This window comes from Microtus pennsylvanicus, chromosome Y (assembly GCF_037038515.1).
Source record: "Microtus pennsylvanicus isolate mMicPen1 chromosome Y, mMicPen1.hap1, whole genome shotgun sequence".
Taxonomy (NCBI): Eukaryota; Metazoa; Chordata; class Mammalia; order Rodentia; family Cricetidae; genus Microtus; species Microtus pennsylvanicus.
In genome coordinates, this window is record NC_134602.1 from 39,970,574 (window position 1) to 39,988,982 (window position 18,409).

Below are 18,409 nucleotides of genomic sequence, written 5' to 3' on the forward strand. Positions count from 1 at the left end.
AATGATGTCTCACTAGGTGCCCTGATGGAAACTCCGTGCTGCTTGGTTCGCTTGCAGACAAAGGGCACACCCTGCTTGCTGCAGGCGGGCTATGGGGACAAAGAAGCCCCCGAGCTCCCCTTTACCCTCCGCTTGGGGTTAGGACCCAGCGCCCAAGCAGGCAGAGCAGGGAGGCTCTCTGCCACCAGGGAAAGGAGTGGGGAGAGAAACAGAGGGTGGGGGGATCTGGATGTAAGCTGGATGGGATAGGAAGAGAGACGAGGTACCGGGCAGTGTAGCCCTGTAGGTTGATCAGGAAGTGTAGGCGGGCTGTTCCCGGGTGCCACAGCACTCGCTCACCACAATGATGTCTCACTAGGTGCCCTGATGAAGCTCCGTGCTGCTTGGTTCGCTCGCAGACAAAGGGCCCACCCTGCTTGCTGCAGGCGGGCTATGGGGACAAAGAAGCCCCCGAGCTCCCCTTTACCCTACGCTTGGGGTTAGGACCCAGCGCCCAAGCAGGCAGAGCAGGGAGGCTCTCTCGTGTGTGTGTATTTAAATCACAATAACAAATGGATTGTAATATTGAAGTTTCTTCTCATCTTGAGAAGAATATTTGCTACAGAAACACTCTCACAGTAATAGTGAGAGTGTAAACTATCTAAGAAAGGAGAAATAACTGGAGGAATCCCCCAGGAGTTAGGCTCAGTGTCCCAGGAATTACGCCCAAGGAAAGTCAATGAACTCAGTGATGGAAGATAAAACCCAGCCTAAATAAAACCCTAAATCATTTAGGTGGAACATGAGATACTCTTACAACAGTTACAAGAGGTCTAAAATGCCTGGACTGGAACATAAGGGGAACACAATGACGTGGAGCTGAGAGTGCATGGCAAAACTGATTGGATCTGGCAAAAATTATGTAAGCATACCAAGGAAACCACCAGTGGGACAAAACCCTAAGAAATCTGTATGACAACATATCATGTTGAACATAATGAGATTTATAGACAAAGGAAAGATCTTAATTATGTCACTGTCACACAGGTGATGATGAACCAGTTCCATCGTAGAGTGACTCCCTGCTGTGTTTAAGATAACCTGTCAATTCTGTCTAGTCAGTTACAAGGAAATTTGCATTAAGTGCACAGATTAACTGTCAGCATCATTTACTGCACAATCAAAGGCAAGGCAAAGAAATCATAGACATGTTGTTGAATGCTGATAATGTTATTGGGAATTTTGATGGGTTTTTTTTTCTTAAAGGGAAATCATCGGTGACTCTCATGCATGAAGCAGATCCTTTCTCTGTGATGTTACCTGAATAGCCACTGAGATACCAGCCCATTGAGTTGTGGTCTCTCTCTCTTTTAAAAAGCAACTTCTACCTTCAGCTAGATCTCTTGCTTGAGCTTCCCTTCCGGCTACGAGGCTCCTTTTCTGATCCTGCAGAGGGCTTTTGTAAGGGATTGTGATCTCTAAGTTTTTCCCTTTTCAAGAACTAATCATTCTTTTAATCACAATTCTAAACTGCTGTGGGAGTTTGTTTGTGACTTATGCCTTCACATGTGATACAAGCGACCTGTGTGTATAGGGTCTTCTCTCTGTTCATGTGGGGAAGGCATGGCAGCAGGAGTAGATGGCTGCTCATTCTCTGTAAGGAAATCAGTAAACAGTGGGCACCAAGTACAAGGATGTCCTGAAATATTAAGTCTTGTCCTTTCAAGGCCCCAAAGCCTCCAGCTAGGTTCAGGGTCATGACAATCTCCAAAACCCACCGAGCATGAAGTATTCAGAACCAGAAGCCTGTGTGTGCCATATCACATAAATTCATCGTGAGTACACCAATCTGTTTTTTTTTTAATTCTAAATTATTTTGTCCCATCGAACGATCTATATTACCAATTACCCAAATTTGCTGCATCTTTGGTGTCCTAGAATTGCTTTAAATTGTTGCTGGGACAGTCTTACAAACCTTCCTGTGCTGTTATGAGAACATAAGGGGACAGCACTTATTTCAGAAATCAAAGGCAGTTGGGTTCAATCCTATGGTTAGCTGTTAGCTAGACACTGGAAGGATGGATTTGACTAAGAAAGGGAGACAGCATACATGGATGCAGGTAACCTTTCCTTTGCAAAATGACCCATTTTGAGGCCTTACTTCAGGCTCTTCTCTTCTTATAATCTTGGTTTTTTTATTAGTTTAGGAGAAGAATTAAAACTCCATTTACAGTATCTGTGAACCTGAATGAGTTAAGTATGTGTGACCAACTTGATGTCTGCCTGTCTGTAAACAGGGCCAGAGTTCAGGGGCATCTGATGCATAGCACAGGAATGTCAGCCATCAATCTCTGGTCCACCCTACTCTACAGCATTAGAGTTGTCATGGTTGCTCATCTGATCTTCCTCATATGATCTCCATCCACAGAGATGTCAGAAAAATCCTCCCCTGAGAGTGCAAGTTCTTTACAAATGAAAGATTATACAACAGAAGACACATGGGAGATTTATATGGGCAAGCTGTTGAAAGGATAAAGTGACAGAAGAAGTTTATTGATTAATTAAAGAAAGAATCCGCATCAGCTGATAGGTTAGAACATAGGTAGGTGGAGTAAACAAAATAGAATGCCGGGAGGAAGAGGTAGTGAGCTCAGAGAAGCCATGCTCCCCTCTCCCCGGCAGATGCCATAGCTCTGCTCTCTGAGGCAGATGTCGATGCAGCCAGCCACCATGTCAGACATGCTGAATTTTTCCTGGTAAGTGCACCCCGTTATACTACACTGATTATTAGAAATGGGTTAAAATGCTGAATCTAATGGGCCAGCAGTGTTTAAAAGAATATAGTTTTTGTGTATTTATTTCAGGCATAACCTTCATGCGGCCGTGGTGCTGGGGACACAGCCTCGCTGCTCAAATAACTACACAATGGCTTGAAGCCTTGTGGACAACTGAATCCACTGAAAGCCTGAGAAGGCTTGGGAAAGAGTAAAGCATGTTTTCTTGGTAGCAGCAATTTCTCGGTCTGCTCTGCTTGCTAGAAGAAAGCAAGGGCTCTCATCTAAAAGAGGTTTGCTGACTCAGCTTCAGCTGCAAAACCCTGCAGCCCTTAAGAGGTCCTGCCACAAAACATTTAACTGGTGTTGATAAAAGCCAACTGAATGCTTGTATGCTTTCAGCAGTAGCAGGAAAAAAGACTGTGTTGTTTTAAAATGCCGGCACTCTGGGCCATCCTGCCTGGGCAAACTCTGACTGTTTGAGGAAGGAGGGCCAGCTACAGAAAGAGGGCTTGAGTGTTGTCTGTTGCAGCCTCTTTGATGGCAAGGACCTTGAAACACTGTAGACTTGTGGCACTGAATGCGGCTCTGTTCGGTACCTCAGCCACAAGGTTGGAATGACAGAAAGCTAAGGAATGGGCTACATCTGGCCAGCAAAGCCACGGCTTTAGTCCTACTGAGATTGCTTGGTAAATGAAAGACTCATGTGGTCAGAAAAACAGAGAGAGAAATAGAGTAAAGAGAGATTCAAAGACAAAGAAAATTTTTAAATGATTTACAGTGTGTTAAAAATATGTGCAGGCTAAAATTTGAAGTTCTTAAAGTTAAAAAAAGGAAGAGAGTTGTTGGGTGTGGTAGGACACACCTGTAAACCCAACACATGGGAGGCAGAGGGAGATTGACCTCTGTACCTTCAAGGAGAGGTAGCACACGCCTTTAATCCCAGTGCCTTGAAGGCAGAGACAAACAGATCTTTGTGAGTTCAATGTGTAGTAGAATACACCTTTAATCCCAATGCCTGAAAGGCAGAGAGAGGCAGATCTCTGAGACTTCAAGGACAGACAGGTATACAGAGTTATTCCAGGTCAAAGATACAGAGAACCTGTCTCAAAAGGCAAAAGAGAAAATGGAAAAATAAACAAAATAGAGGTTAAATTGAAGCGCACAAAGATGGAAAATTCACAACGAATTTTGATATTGTATGCTATTATGCTCTTTTTGAATCATTTGAATTTTGAGGCAGTAGCAATAGCTGCTAAAACATGTTTCTTTATAAAAGCTGCTGAAATAATACAACATAGATATTTTGAAAATGCCTTGACTTTGAAATTTGGATCTAAGGACATGATGCTTTGGAAAGGAGTTTCTATTTTGTTTTCACGGAGGGTGATAGTCTGTGATTGCCTCTATCCTAATATGGTAGGATGGACCACGCCCTTTAAACACCTTTAAAAAATTGCTTCGCTCATCTTCCAACTGAGATAAATCAATAATGATGCCACCATTCAGCAGGAAGCATTTTGGAGAGAAAAAACTGCACCCACGTTCCCAAATATGGCTTATAAACATTCTTTTACATTTAAAGTGGGATGTGATATAGATATGAATATTTGCATTAGTATAGATTTTGCTTTACTGATAGAGATTTTAGGTCAATTTTGTTATATGTATATGCATTTTTGATCTTCATTAAGGTATTGTGATTGTGTAGTTCATTTAAAAATATAATGTATATAGGTTATTAATGGATAATCATTAATAATAGTCAAGTTTGTAGTCATGTTAGTTAGATTTTCTAGCTACATAGATATATATATTTCAGTCAGATAGGCATTATTCATAACTCTCTAGACTACAAAATAGGCTATTTAATGTTTTAGTACCTTAGGGTTTTTCATGACAGTGAGACACTCTACTCTTGGCAGCACATATCTACTTCAGGAAGAAGATGGGCATCACAGAGGATCCTTAGGGAGTTTGGTAGCCATTTGGGGAAGAAACTGCTCTTGCCTGGATTGTTGCATAAACTGTACACAGAAAACACTCAGAGAGAGGACTACTGAACTTGCCTAAAGGTGAGATGATCTTTCCGTGTTCCTGATTCAGGAAACGGTCAGCAAAACATTCTTCAAGACAAGCAGATAGTGACTGCCTTTGAAATTTCCTGCTTCATGGAAATGTCTGCTGGAAACTATGGGCCTGTAGGCTGAGGATGGAAACACCAATGGTACAGAGGAACTTTGGGTGACTGTCCAGGCAGCGAGATGTCTCTGTCATTTCTAGAGTTTGAAAATGGCTTACTTTTTGTTTGCTTAGGTAATACTGTATTATTCTGGAGTCTCTGATAGAGTTGAAGAAGAGATAGATAGTTATAGTTTTCCATTGTTATGATAAAAGATAAAATAGATATAAATATTGTAACTGTAATTCTTGCTTGAAAACTGTTTTGTTATATGTAATTTTGCTATGTTAAAGTTACAGATTCCGTTCTTGTTTAAACAGAAATAGGAGTAATGATGGAGTATAGGTCATTGGTTAATTAAATAAAGAAACTGTTTGGCCTGCAAGGTTAGAACATAGTTGGGTGGAATAAACATAAGAGAATGCTGGGAGGAATAGGAATTGAGCTTAGAGATGCCATGCACCTCTGCCATGGGCAGAAATGGTAGCTCTGCACTCTGAGGCAGATGGCGATACAGCCAGCCACCAGGTCAGACATGCTAAATCTTTCCTTCTAAGCCCACCTCGTGCTGCAACATACATTATTAGACATGGGTTAAGAGGCTGAAAATAATGGGGCAGGCAGTGTTGAAATGAATAGTTTTGTGTTGTTGTTTCGGAGCATAACCTTACAAGGCGGCCCCATGGGGATGCAGCCTGCTGCTCAAATTTCTACAATCAAGGGGGAAATGGAAGAAGGGAAGAATGAAGAGAGAGAGACAAGGAAGAATGGATGAATTCAATCATTCATTGGAAAAATGAGTGAACCAATGAATGAGGAGACCTAGTAGGAAATAATGTGCTGCATTCCCTCAGAGAGTCAGGTCAAATTAAGGATTGACAAGGTTTTCCACTAAGGAGGAGGCTTATTCCATTTTACCTTCTTTGTGCTCCAGGCCCACCCACAAGAGTGATGATGAGGACAGGGAGAAGAAGAGGAGAGGGTGTACCAGAATTCCCTGGTACAATTTCTCACCCAAATTGTAGCCAAATCACCTGACCTGGGACAGCTGATCTACATGCTGGACCCTAACTCCCAGTTTGACAACTCTAACATTTTAACCAAGTTTGTGAAGATGAAGGAACCAAAAATAGCCCAGTTACAGGATGGCAGGTTCCTTACAGGGTGGGAGTCAGACATCAGTACCATACTGGTATTTGGCGGTTTGATGGGTGTGTGGTCTTTGCCAGACTCCACCTAGCATCATGGATTCCCTACTTTACTGATATTATGGAGTTCCGTGCATTCATCATATGTGTGCATGTCACACACTAGTGGGCATCATATGTACATGTATATCCTGTGTGTGGGTGAGTGTGTTCATGAGTTTTATAGCCCAAGTACTACAGAACATGATCAATGAAAGGGAACACTGTTTTCCAGATATGGCAGGGCAATTATTTAAATGAACTGACAAGGGTTGGATGGCATGGATAAGACCTATGAGAGTTCAAGGCATACCGAATCCAGGCATGACAAAGTAGGTGGCAGACAGAATTCTGGCAAAACTAAGTAGGTAGCTTGATGTCCAACGTACTGGAGAAGAGCAACTGAGCGGAGACACTTTTCACTAAGCAACATGCTCTAGTGGAGATCAAACATCCTTTGACTTACAGCCAGTACGAATTAAACCATTCATCAAATGAAACCTAATTTTCTCTGATTTTGAGTATACATTTGTGTCCCTTCCTGATTAATCTACTCTTTATCCTCTTAAGTCCCAATACCTCACGCTGATATCGGTCACATCTTTCCATTTGACATGGTTTTCCCTCAAGCTTCATACCGCCCCGAGATCATACAACTTTTTGTCCCCTCTCCACTGCTTCCTTGACAGCCATCTTGTCCTTTACCACACCACGCATCCCCAGTCCTTTACTCTCCAAGGGGAAAAGACCATAAATCCTGCTTTGTTTTGAGGCATGTATTTCTGTGATGCCCCATCCACCAAACACAATCCATAATTGACCAAATAACACAACATGTTAACAAATTTTTATTCTTTGAGAAAGAATAATCCATTGGAAAAGATACCAGAATTCATAGAAGACCTGAGGTATCTCTGAAAAAACACACTCCCAAAGAGAGAATTAAGTCTGCCACTCAAAATTTGAGAATTTCAATTTAACAGATCTTCACCAAATCATAGACATAGATATGGAAGTCATTATCAAACTTGATGAAATACACAGAAGGTTTGTTGGGAACTTGGCAAATAATTTTACCTATCTCTTGGGTTCCATCTTTTTTGTTGTACTGCACTCTTTTGCCCTCCAAGGAATCCCTGCCTAATTCCAAAGTCACCTCTACTGGAGGACATCCAGGCGTGATGTGGAGGTTGCCTTCAATGGAATCATCATGAGGGTGGTAAAGGTACAGGACCGGATCATTCTCGTTGACAATGTAGAAACAGGTCGTTATGGTCTGCACCTCATCTGGGACCACGCCACTCCACTCTTCCTTAGAGCCTGGCATGATGTGGAGGTTGCCTTCCAGGTAGTCATCCAGGAGGTGGTAAATGTACAAGACCGGATCTTTCTTGTAGGTAATATAAAACCAGGTCTTCATGATTGGCACCTCTTCTAGGACCATCCCGTTCCAGTCATTCTTAGAGCCATTTGTGCCCATGAATGTGTGTTTCACTGCTCTGCCAACTATGGTGTTTGAGAGATGAGTGTCTGTCACTTGAGGAATTGGCACATTATTAGGCAGGATCTTCAGGTTTAAAATCCTTTCATCACTATGAAGCTCCAAGCCATAGACACAATCAATCCCATCATATTTCAACAAATAGAGAGAGGGATATGTTGGCAGTTGATCTAGAATGATGGCTTTCCAATGGGTGACTGGTTCATTGGCTTCCTTCCAGCCATGAGATATTCTGCGGCCAACAATATTCTCCAGGGCCTCAAAAGGCTTACTAAGTTTTTGCTTCTGGAGCGATGGCCCATTCTTCTTCTGGAGATGTGGCATGCAACTCATACTAAGAGGCATCTTCATCATGGCGGGAGACTTTCTGAGATAGGCCACAGCACTCCTGTTCCACTGTCTCTTGTCTCTGTTTCTGTGCTTGGGCTTCATAGCTGCCAATCTCTGCATAGGAAGAACTCTTCAGTTTAAATCAGACACAAAGTGGTTTCCTCCACCATAAGTGCCTGCAAGGATAAGAAGGTGAGGATGTGAGGTCAAGGCTCTTTTTAGGAATAACTTTGGAGCAGGTGAAAAAGGCAGGGCTGAATAGATTTGGATACCTAAATGGAATATGTTCTTAAGAAATTAATAGGAAAATTATCAAACTCTTGTCTACAGTTCAGTATATGTGTATCAGAGACATATTCCTGCTGCAAAATGCAATTGACCTCTACTGAGAAACCTACTTCCTGACTTACTATATCAATGAGAGAGGAAGCTATGCCTATACCTAAAGTGAGAAAGAAATATCTGAACAGATGGCAAAGAATTCAAAGAACAGCCACTCCTCTCCTTACCACTCAAGCTACTGGTTAGTTGGCTGATCTATAACCACCTGGCCAAGGTCATGGCACTCCAGTCCACTGGCTCTCTCTATTGTGTCTCCTGATCCAGATCCAGGTTGATTACATAAAGATATTCTGTATCTTCATTAGAGAAGTGAGTACTGTGAGTCAAACTGCCAAAAGAAAGAAACATTAATCTGTGCAACAGCACCTATTAGAAATAATTATCTTTTAAAACACATATGGACAAAGAGGATCTTTGCCATTTAAGTGAACTGAGGAATTGGACATTTTTAGCAAAGATAGAGTGGAGAGAATACCTGACATTAACCGTCCCCCAGCTATCAAATATAGGAGCTGTTAACGACATAAATTTTGGACCCAGAGCAGATTTGAAAGAAACCTTTCTTTGACTACAGAGGTCCTAGTTGCTTCCTAAACATATTTACCAAAAGAAAATATCTTGGCTCTCTAGATTCCAACTTCTGGAAATTCGGTTGAACAGTTGTGGAGCCCAAGAGCTGAACTGACCTCCTCAGCCACCATGAAGATAGTAAGCCCACCTTCACAGAAGACTAGTGCTTCATGTGGAACAGAGTTGCCACCCCCAACCAAAACTTTGTGACATCATCAATGCTCTACTTATGTCATAAAACTCCTCCTAGCCAGGTTTCTTCCCTACTAACCCCCAGAAATATCCAGCATACAGTTTCTAAAATGCTGCTCATAGAGCCCCATGAAGACCCAAAATAAAAACCCCAATCTTCTTCCCAATTACTTGAGTCATATTTTTCAAGTAACTCAACCCCTTTATGTGTTTTTTTTTTCTGTAAAATAATTTTTCGTCTGAATCAACAACTCACATGAATGTTTTTTTTTCTTAGCTCCAATGTCCTCATTGGTTATTTTCTATTGATTTTTCCATTACTTCATAATAATAATTATCAAACTTTCCACTTCTCTTCCTCCTCCCACATTCTTCTTGCTCCGCAAATAAACCTCTCCACTCAAACACCAGTCCAAATAGAGGGCAGTGTACTTTGAGCTGTGGGAAGTCCAAGCCCACCCTTCATCCATCCAGATTTAGCAAGGTATGCATCCACAAAAAATATGATCACAAAAAGCCAGTGTATGATATGCAGACAATTGCAAGTGCCATTATCTTTGGCTTCTCCGTCTGCCCCAATTGTCAGCCACATTCAGAGCTTCCAGTTTGATCCATGTTCTTTCATTCCCAGGTCACTGGATTAGTTGAAATCCCCTTAGTTCAGGCACAGTGTCTCATAGTGTGGACCAAGCCCTTATATTCCTGACATCCTTGCTCTTTTTCTCCATCCATCTGCTCTTCCACTGGAGCTTGGAAGCTCCATCTAGTTTTCTGATTTTGACCCTGACTTGATCTCCATCATTTGCCAAACAAAAGTTCCATGGTGGTTTTCAAGATAGTCAGTCATCAGTCTGACTATGAGACAAGGCACACATAGTTCCTAGGGACATGTCACAGTGCGGTCAACTTCTGTTCCCTGCTTAAGTACCTAGAGAGGGTCACCCTATGGCCTTCTGAGAACCACTCGAGAGATATCGATCTTGACATCCCCAGAATGGCCCCATAAATTGAGATATCATCAGTGTATGTGCACTATCTTGTGTGTGTTTGTGTGTGTGTATTTATTTATTTATTTATTTATTTTTTAAATTTTTTTATTGATAAAAGGAGGATAAAGAAAAGAAAAAAAAACAAATTTCCACCTCCTCCCACCAGCCTCCCATTTCCCTCCCCCTCCTCCCACTCTTCTCCCCCTCCTCCCACTCTTCTCCCCCTCCTCCCACCCCTCTCCCCTTCCCCCCACTCCTCTCCCCCTCCCTTTCCAGTCGTAAGAGCTGTCAGGGTTCCCTGCCCTGTGGCACGTCCTAGGTCCTCCCCCCTCCATCCATATCTAGGAAGGTGAACATCCAGACTGGCTAGACTCCCACCAAGCCAGCACATTGCATAGGATCAAAACCGCGTGCCATTGTCCTTGGCGTCTCATCAGCCCTCATTGTTCGCCATGTTCCGAGAGTCCAGTTTTATCCCATGCTTTTTTGGTAACAGTCCAGCTGGCCTTGGTGAGCTCCCAGTAGATCATCTCCACTGTCTCAGTGGGTGGGTGCACTCCTCGTGGTCCCGACATCTTTGCTCATGTTCTCACTCCTTCTGCTCCTCATTGGGACCTTGGGAGCTCAGTCCAGTGCTCCAGTGTGGGTCTCTGTCTCTATCTCCATCCATCGCCAGATGCAAGTTCTAGGATGATATGCAATATATTCGTCAGTATTGCTCTAGGGTAGGGTCATTTCAGGTTCCCTATCCTCAGCTGCCCAGGGAACTAACTGGGGACCTCAGCTTGGGCACCTGGGAGCCCCTCTAGGGTCAAGTCTCCTGCCCACCCTAAAGTGGGTCCCTTAACTAAGAATTGTGGTTCCGTGCTCCCCTATCCAACCTTCCTTTGTCCCGATCCTCCTGTTTCCCCAAGTCCACCCTCCTTCCCTTCTACCTTTTCTCTCCCCATCTCCCCTAACCCCCATCCCACCCCACCCCCAAGATCCCACTTTTCCCTCCGGCAATTTTGTCTACTTCCCTTATCCAAGAGGATAACTATATGTTTTTCCTTGGGTTCACCTTCTTACTTAGCTTCTTTAGATTCGCCTATTGTAGACTCCGTGAACCCTATTTATGGCTAGAAACCAATTATGAGTGAGTACATCCCATGTTCGTCTTTTTGGGCCTGGGATACCTCACTCAGGATAGTGTTTTCTATTTCCATCCATTTGCATGCAAAATTCGAGAAGTCATTGTTTTTTACCGCAGCGTAGTACTCTAGTGTGTATATATTCCATACTTTCTTCATCCATTCTTCCATTGATGGGCATCTAGGTTGTTTCCAGGTTCTGGCTATTACAAATAATACTGCTATGAACATAATTGAACAAATGCTTTTGACATGTGATAGAGCATCTCTTGGGTAAATTCCCAAGAGTGGTATTGCTGGGTCCAGGGGTAGGTTGATCCCGAATTTCCGGAGAAACCGAAACACTGACTTCCACAGTGGTTGCAAAAGATTGCATTCCCACCAGCAATGGATGAGGGTACCCCTTCCTCCACAGCCTCTCCAGCAAAGGCTATCCTTGGTGTTTTTGACTTTAGCCAATCTTACAGGTGTAAGATGATATCTCAAAGTTGTTTTGATTTGCATTTCCCTGATCGCTAAGGAGGTTGAGCATGACCTTAAGTGTCTTTTTGTCATTTGAACTTCTTCTGTTGAGAATTCTCTGTTCAGTTCAGCGCCCCATTTTTTAATTGGGTTAATTAGCATTTTAAAGTCTAGTTTCTTGAGTTCTCTATATATTTTGGAGATCAGACCTTTGTCTGTTGCGGGGTTGGTGAAGATCTTCTCCCAGTCAGTAGGTTGCCTTTGTGTCTTAGTGACAGTGTCCTTTGCTTTACAGAAGCTTCTCAGTTTTAGTAGGTCCCATTTATTCAATGTTGCCCTTAATGTCTGTGCTTCTGGGGTTATACCTAAGAAGCGATCGCCTGTGCCCATCTGTTGTAGGGTATTGCCCACTTTCTCTTCTATCAGATTCAGTGTTTTCGGGCTGATATTGAGGTCTTTAATCCATTTGGACTTGAGTTTTGTGCACGGTGATAGATATGGGTCTATTTTCATTCTTCTACAGGTTGACATCCAGTTTTGCCAGCACCATTTGTTGAAGATGCTTTCTTTCTTCCAATGTAAACTTTTAGCTCCTTTATCGAAAATGAGGTGTTCATAGGTTTGTGGGATAAAGTCCGGGTCTTCTATACGATTCCATTGGTCGACTTCTCTGTTTTTATGCCAGTACCACCCTGTTTTCATTACTGTAGCTCGGTAATAGAGTTTGAAGTCAGGGATGGTAATGCCTCCAGAAGATCCTTTATTGTATAGGATTGTTTTGGCTATCCTGGGTTTTTTGTTTTTCCATATAAAGTTGATTATTGTCCTCTCCAGATCTGTGAAGAATTTTGATGGGATCTTGATGGGGATTGCATTGAATCTATAAATTGCCTTTGGTAGAATTGCCATTTTTACTATGTTGATCCTCCCAATCCAAGAGCAAGGGATGTCCATCCATTTTTTGGTATCCTCTTCAATTTCTTTCTTCAATGCCTTAAAGTTCTTGTCAAATAGATCTTTCACTTCCTTGGTTAGATTTACCCCAAGATATTTTATGCTGTTTGTGGCTATCGTGAATGGAGAAGCTTCTCTGATTTCCCTCTCTGCTTCCATATCCTTTGAGTATAGGAGGGCGACTGATTTTTTGGAGTTGATCTTGTATCCTGCCACATTACTAAAGCTGTTTATCAGCTGTAAAAGTTCTTTGGTGGAATTTTGGGGGTCGCTTATGGACACTATCATATCATCTGCGAATAACGAAAGTTTAACTTCTTCATTTCCAATTCGAATCTTCTTGATCCCATTATGCTGTCTTATTGCTATTGCTAGAACTTCCAGCACTATATTGAAGAGGTATGGCGAAAGTGGGCAGCCTTGTCGTGTTCCTGAGTTAAGCGGGATGGCTTTGAGTTTCTCTCCATTTAATTTGATGTTGGCTGTCGGCTTGCTGTATATAGCTTTTATTATATTTAGGTATGACCCTTGTATCCCTAATCTCTCCAAGACTTTTAACATAAATGGATGTTGAATTTTGTCAAATGCTTTTTCAGCATCTAATGAAATGATCATATGGTTTTTTTCTTTCAGTTTATTTATATGATGGATTACATTGATAGATTTTCGTATGTTGAACCAGCCCTGCATCTCAGGAATGAAGCCTACTTGATCATAATGGATAATTTTTCGGATGTGTTCTTGGATTCGGTTTGCCAGTATTTTGTTGAGGATTTTTGCGTCGATATTCATGAGTGAGATCGGCCTGTAATTCTCTTTCCTGGTTGAGTCTTTGTGTGGTTTTTGTATCAGAGTAACTGTAGCTTCATAAAAGGAATTTGGTAATGACCCTTCTGTTTCTATATTGTGGAATACATTGAGGAGTATAGGTATTAGGTCTTCTTGGAAGTTCTGGTAGAATTCCGCATTGAAACCATCTGGCCCTGGGCTTTTTTTGGTAGGGAGGTTTTTGATAACAGCTTCTAGTTCTTCGCGACTGACAGGTCTGTTTAGCTTGTTCACCTGGTCCTGATTTAATTTTGGTAAATCGTATTTATCTAAGAAAGTGTCCATTTCTTTTACATTTTCCAGTTTAGTGGCATACAAGCTTTTGTAGTAAGATCTAATGACTCTCTGAATTTCCTCTGTGTTTGTGGTTATGTCCCCCTTTTCATTTCTGATCTTATTAATTTGCAAATTTTCTCTCTGCCGTTTGATTAGTTTGGATAGGGGTTTGTCAATCTTGTTGATTTTTTCCAGGAACCAGCTTCTTGATTCATTGATTCTTTGGATTGTTTTTTGTGTTTCTATTTTGTTGATTTCAGCCCTCAGTTTGATTATTTCCAGTCTTCTACTCCTCCTAGGTGAGTCTGCTTCTTTTTTTTCTAGAGCTTTCAGGTGGGCTGTTAAGTCTCCAATATGTGCTTTCTCTGTTTTCTTTAAGTGGGCACTTAGTGCTATGAACTTTCCTCTCAGGACTGCTTTCATAGTGTCCCATAAGTTCGAGTATGTTGTTTCTTTATTTTCATTGAATTCAAGGAAGACTTTAATTTCTTTCTTTATTTCCTCCTTAATCCAGGTATGGTTCAGTAGTTGACTGTTCAGTTTCCATGAGTTTGTAGGCTTTCTGGGGGTAGCATTGTTGTTGAATTCTAACTTTAATCCATGGTGGTCTGATAAGACACAGGTGGTTAGTAATATTTTTTTGTAGCTGTGTAAGTTAGCTTTGTTACCAAGTATGTGGTCAATTTTCGAGAAGGTTCCATGAGCTGCAGAGAAAAAGGTATATTCTTTCCTATTTGGGTGGAATATTCTATAGATGTCTGTTAAGTCCATTTGCTTCATTACCTCCATTAATTCTCTAATTTCTCTGTTAGGTTTCTGTCTGATTGACCTGTCCATTGGTGAAAGAGGAGTGTTGAAGTCTCCTACTATTAGTGTGTGCGGTTTGATGGCTGCCTTGAATTTTAGCAATGTTTCTTTTACATACGTGGGTGCTTTTATATTAGGGGCATAGATATTCAGGATTGAGATTTCTTCCTGATGAATTTTTCCTGTTATGAGTATAAAATGTCCCTCTCCATCTCTTTTGATTGATTTAAGTTTGAAGTCAACTTTGTTAGAAATTAGTATGGCCACACCTGCTTGTTTCTTAGGTCCATTTGCTTGATAAGCCTTTTCCCAGCCCTTTACTCTGAGTAGGTGCCTGTCTTTGTGGCTGAGGTGTGTTTCTTGTAGACAGCAGAATGTTGGATCCTGTTTTCGTATCCAGTCTCTTAGCCTGTGCCTTTTTATAGGTGAGTTGAGTCCATTGACATTAAGTGATATTAATGACCAGTGGTTGTTAACTCCGGTCACTTTTTAAGTAGTAGGGTTTGTGTGTTTCCCTTCTTTGAGTTGCGCTGGTGAAGGGTCTCTAGATGTCTGAGTTATTGAGGTCTTTGTTGGACTCCTTGGTTAGTGATTTTCCTTCTATTATTTTCTGTAAGGCTGGATTTGTGGCTACGTATTGCTTAAATTTGTTTTTATCCTGGAAAATTTTGTTTTCTCCATTTATGGTGAACGAAAGCTTGGCTGGATATAGTAGTCTGGGCTTGCATCCATGGTCTCTTAGTTTTTGCAGTACATCTATCCAGGACCTTCTGGCTTTCATGGTTTCCATAGAGAAGTCAGGTGTAAGTCTGATAGGTTTACCTTTATAAGTAAGTTGGCCTTTTTCCTTTGCGGCTCTTAATATTCTTTCTTTATTCTGTATATTTTGTGTTTTGATAATTATATGGCGAGGGGATGTTTTTTTTTGATCCAGCCTATTTGGGGTTCTGTATGCCTCTTGAACCTTCATAGGTACATCCTTCTTCAGGTTGGGAAAGTTTTCTTCTATAATTTTGTTAAGTATATTTTCTGGACCGTTGAGCTGCACTTCTTCTCCTTCTTCTACTCCAATTATTCTTAGGTTTGGTCTTTTTATTGTGTCCCATATTTCCTGAATGTTTTGTGATGAGAGTTTGTTGGACTTGCTGTTTTCTTTGATCAGTGCGTTTATTTTCTCTATGTTATCCTCAGACTCTGAGATTCTTTCTTCTATCTCTTGTATTCTGCTGGTTATGCTTGTTTCTGTAGTCTCTATTCGTTTACCTAGATTTTCCATGTCCAGCCGGCCCTCTGTTTGTGTTTTCTTCTTTGCCTCCATTTCATTTTTCAAATCATGAACTGTTTCCATTATCTGCTTGATTGTTTTTCCTTGCTTTCCTAGGGTATCATTCACTGATTTACTCAATTCCTCGAACTTTCTGTTATACTTCTCATCCATTTCTATAAGGGCGTTTTTTATATGCTGTTTATGGGTGTCAATCACTGTCATGAAGTCAGTTTTTTCTCCTTCTTCATGATTAAGGTGTTCATGTCCTCCTGTTGTGAGGTCGCTGGCTTCTGGTGGTTTCGTGTTGTTCTTCAGATTGTTGGGTGAATTCTTGCATTGACGTCTCCCCATCTCTTCCTTCCAATATTCTCCTATGGATCTTCTTTTACAGGATCAGGTCTTCTTGCCAACTGATGTACCTTCCAAGTGATGTCACTCCCCCGTGATGTTTCTCCTGGAGTCCAGTTCCGATCTCCTTGCTGCTTGGTTAGCTTGCAAACAAAGGCCCACCCTGCTTGCTGCAGGCAGGTTATGGAGACAAAGGAGCTACCACCTTCCCCTTTGCACTCACCTTCGGGTTCAGTCCCAGCGCCCAGGCAGGCTGAACAGGGAGGCACTCTGCTCTAAGAAGGGAGGGATGGAGAGAGACAGGGGGTAGGGGGATCTGGATGTAAGCTGGATGGGATAGGAAGAGAGACGAGGTACCGTGCAGTGTAGCCCTGTAGGTTGATCAGGAAGTGTAGGCGGGCTGTTCCCGGGTGCCGCAGCACTCACTCAACCACAATGATGTCTCACTAGGTGCCCTGATGGAAACTCCGTGCTGCTTGGTTCGCTTGCAGACAAAGGGCCCACCCTGCTTGCTGCAGGCGGGCTATGGGGACAAAGAAGCCCCCGAGCTCCCCTTTACCCTCCGCTTGGGGTTAGGACCCAGCGCCCAAGCAGGCAGAGCAGGGAGGCTCTCTGCCACCAGGGAAAGGAGTGGGGAGAGAAACAGAGGGTGGGGGGATCTGGATGTAAGCTGTATGGGATAGGAAGAGAGACGAGGTACCGGGCAGTGTAGCCCTGTAGGTTGATCAGGAAGTGTAGGCGGGCTGTTCCCGGGTGCCGCAGCACTCGCTCACCACAATGATGTCTCACTAGGTGCCCTGATGAAGCTCCGTGCTGCTTGGTTCGCTCGCAGACAAAGGGCCCACCCTGCTTGCTGCAGGCGGGCTATGGGGACAAAGAAGCCCCCGAGCTCCCCTTTACCCTACGCTTGGGGTTAGGACTCAGCGCCCAAGCAGGCAGAGCAGGGAGGCTCTCTCGTGTGTGTGTATTTAAATCACAATAACAAATGGATTGTAATATTGAAGTTTCTTCTCATCTTGAGAAGAATATTTGCTACAGAAACACTCTCACAGTAATAGTGAGAGTGTAAACTATCTAAGAAAGGAGAAATAACTGGAGGAATCCCCCAGGAGTTAGGCTCAGTGTCCCAGGAATTACGCCCAAGGAAAGTCAATGAACTCAGTGATGGAAGATAAAACCCAGCCTAAATAAAACCCTAAATCATTTAGGTGGAACATGAGATACTCTTACAACAGTTACAAGAGGGCTAAAATGCCTGGACTGGAACATAAGGGGAACACAATGACGTGGAGCTGAGAGTGCATGGCAAAACTGATTGGATCTGGCAAAAATTATGTAAGCATACCAAGGAAACCACCAGTGGGAAAAACCCTAAGAAATCTGTATGACAACATATCATGTTGAACATAATGAGATTTATAGACAAAGGAAAGATCTTAATTATGTCACTGTCACACAGGTGATGATGAACCAGTTCCATCGTAGAGTGACTCCCTGCTGTGTTTAAGATAACCTGTCAATTCTGTCTAGTCAGTTACAAGGAAATTTGCATTAAGTGCACAGATTAACTGTCAGCATCATTTACTGCACAATCAAAGGCAAGGCAAAGAAATCATAGACATGTTGTTGAATGCTGATAATGTTATTGGGAATTTTGATGGGTTTTTTTTTCTTAAAGGGAAATCATCGGTGACTCTCATGCATGAAGCAGATCCTTTCTCTGTGATGTTTCCTGAATAGCCACTGAGATACCAGCCCATTGAGTTGTGGTCTCTCTCTCTTTTAAAAAGCAACTTCTACCTTCAGCTAGATCTCTTGCTTGAGCTTCCCTTCCGGCTACGAGGCTCCTTTTCTGATCCTGCAGAGGGCTTTTGTAAGGGATTGTGATCTCTAAGTTTTTCCCTTTTCAAGAACTAATCATTCTTTTAATCACAATTCTAAACTGCTGTGGGAGTTTGTTTGTGACTTATGCCTTCACATGTGATACAAGCGACCTGTGTGTATAGGGTCTTCTCTCTGTTCATGTGGGGAAGGCATGGCAGCAGGAGTAGATGGCTGCTCATTTTCTGTAAGGAAATCAGTAAACAGTGGGCACCAAGTACAAGGATGTCCGGAAATATTAAGTCTTGTCCTTTCAAGGCCCCAAAGCCTCCAGCTAGGTTCAGGGTCATGACAATCTCCAAAACCCACCGAGCATGAAGTATTCAGAACCAGAAGCCTGTGTGTGCCATATCACATAAATTCATCGTGAGTACACCAATCTGTTTTTTTTTTAATTCTAAATTATTTTG